At 36.9% G+C, this 2,661-nt stretch overlaps 1 pseudogene; it reads left to right on the top strand.

Annotated features, from left to right (window-relative positions):
- Positions 1–143: 143 nt before the first annotated feature.
- Positions 144–1,122, top strand: LOC129685906 (olfactory receptor 4A5-like; annotated as a pseudogene).
- The last annotated feature ends 1,539 nt before the right edge of the window (positions 1,123–2,661 follow it).

Raw genomic sequence — 2,661 nt, 5'->3', positions numbered from 1 at the left:
ATCACTTGGGATTTACATCTAGAAAATGAGAACGAAGACTTTATCCACGATAAATGATTCTTGGACACATTTAGAATTTCATGGCTGGTGTAATCTTTAGTTCTTACTCCTGAATCTACTCCCAGTTGATTAGGACAGATTAAATGGGACAGAGCAACAATGTGACAGAATTTATCCTACTAGGTCTCACTCAGGATCCTGCTGGGAGAAAAGCATTATTTGTCATGTTTTTATTCATCTATATTGTGACAATAGTGGGCAACCTGCTCATTGTGGTGACAGTGATTGCCAGCCCTTCCCTGGGCTCCCCAATGTACTTTTTCCTTGCTTGTCTGTCATTCATGGATGCTATTTATTCCACTGCCTTCTCACCCAAGTTGCTTATGGACTTAATCTGCAACACAAGAACAATTTCGGTTTCTGCTTGCATAGGCCAGCTATTTGTGGAGCACTTATTTGGTGGTGCTGAGGTCTTCCTTCTGGTTTTTATGGCCTATGATCACTATGTGGCCATCTGTAAACCCCTGCATTATATGTCTATCATGAATCGTCAGGTTTGTGTTCTCCTGTTGGTGGTAGCCTGTGCTGGAGGTTTTGCCCACTCTTTGGTTCAAGTTATCTTTGTTTACACCCTCCCTTTTTGTGGCCCCAATATTATTGATCACTTTATCTGTGACATGTACCCATTATTGGAATTAGCGTGTACTGACACTTACTTAATTGGACTCACTGTGGTCGCCAATGGTGGAGCAATTTGTATGACAGTCTTTATCCTTCTCCTAGTCTCCTATGGGATTATTCTAAACTCTCTTAAGACTCAAAGTGAGGAAGGGAGGCACAAAGCCCTCTCCACCTGCAGCTCCCACATCACAGTGGTTGTCCTCTTTTTTTGTTCCCTGTATTTTCATGTATGTTAGACCTGTCTCCAACTTTCCTATTGATAAGTCCCTGACTGTAGTTTATACAGTTATCACTCCCATGTTGAATCCTTTAATATACACTCTGAGAAATTCAGAGATAAAAATTTCTATGGAAAAACTTTGGTGTAAAAGATTAACTATGGAAAAATTGAGAATGTTTTTTTTAACTAAACACACACTAATATTCCATAGCTACAAATAGGCAATAAACTCTAACAAAGGATGATGCGGTATCCCCAGGGAATTCTTTAGGTGTGCTTTACTTTATGCAAAGCCACTGAAGAGCTGAAACAACTTTTCATTGAGATTAGAATTAATCTAATAGAGAATTACTGAATATAAATAATACAAGACAAAGATTTTTTTCATATAATAAAGAATGAGAGAACTAAGCTAACTTGTACCAATTTTTAATTAATATTACATAGGGGATAGAAAATTAATTTATTCTTTCCTAAGCAGTCAACTAACTGGTATTTTGAAATTCATGATTATCTACAGCCATGAGAAATTAGTGAGAACAGTACCTAGATAAATTTTTGGAAAAAAGAGGTTTTCTAATATAATTACTTTTTATTTTATCTGCATGGCAGATTTTAATACCTGCTCACTATTATGGGATTCTTTCTGTTTCCTGGGTCAATATCTACACATTTTCCATTTCATGTACTTTAATGCTAGATTATACTGTGATTAACTAAAGATATGAATAGTTTTGTTATATGAGATCCTGTTGAAGATAATACCAGATTACAGTTCTTGATGACAAAACAGCTATTTTGAAAACCATTATGCCAAGGTATGAGACCATTTTTGTTGTTCCTCAGTAGTTACCACATCATTTTTTTTTATTTTTCAAAGAATTGTCATGTTTTATTCATGCTATTGAAGAAATCAATAAAAGAAACATAAAATGTAAGAGCATTTTTACTAAATGTTGTAGTTCAATAGAAATTTTCAATTGTAGATTTAGATATTTTTCTAATTTTAGAAGTTTTTTTCTCAGTTTACAGCTGTGGTGGATCATTCATACTCCAGATACAATATAATTTTATTATCTTGCAAATGTCTGTTATTGAGAAAGTGCTTAGTAGTAGATGCAGCAGTATAGAATGAACATGGCCAGAGGTCTAGAGTGCAATAGTTCTTTTCTTTTCCTTCTCTCACATTCTGACCACATTTTTCCATTCCTTCACTCTCCTCAGTCCCCTTCACACCTTCCCTCTCTCTGGGATACACTCCTCCTCTGTTTCCTTTCAAAAAGCAGCAGGCCTCCTAGAAATACTAGGGGAAAATGACAAAGCAAGTTACAATAAGTCCTCATCTCAAAAATGAACAACAGTCAGAGACAACCCCAACACACTGGTAAGAGTCCCACAAGAACACCAAGCTACAAAACCAAAACATAGGACCTAAGTCATACCCATGCTGGCTCCCAGATTGTCTGTTCAGTCTCTGGGAGCCCCTGGGAGCCTAAGTTAGTTGATTCTGTGGGTTTTCTTACAGTATCCTTGACCCAATTACACCTACAGTTCTTCTCCCCACTTCTTCTGCCCGGGTATCCAGAGCTCTGCCTAATGTTTCCCTGTAGATCTCTGTATCTGTCCAATCAACTTCTTATTTTTTTTAACTGTTAGAGTCTGCTTTGCAGTGCTTTAATTACTTTTTTTTTCTTTATTAATTAAACTTTACTCACTTTGTATTCCCCCCCCCATGGTTCCCTCCCTCCTCCCATCCCAAT

This window comes from Psammomys obesus, unplaced genomic scaffold (assembly GCF_907164565.1).
Source record: "Psammomys obesus unplaced genomic scaffold, mPsaObe1.curated_primary_1811, whole genome shotgun sequence".
NCBI classification, from domain to species: domain Eukaryota; kingdom Metazoa; phylum Chordata; class Mammalia; order Rodentia; family Muridae; genus Psammomys; species Psammomys obesus.
This window is presented reverse-complemented; position numbering and strand designations above follow the sequence as displayed.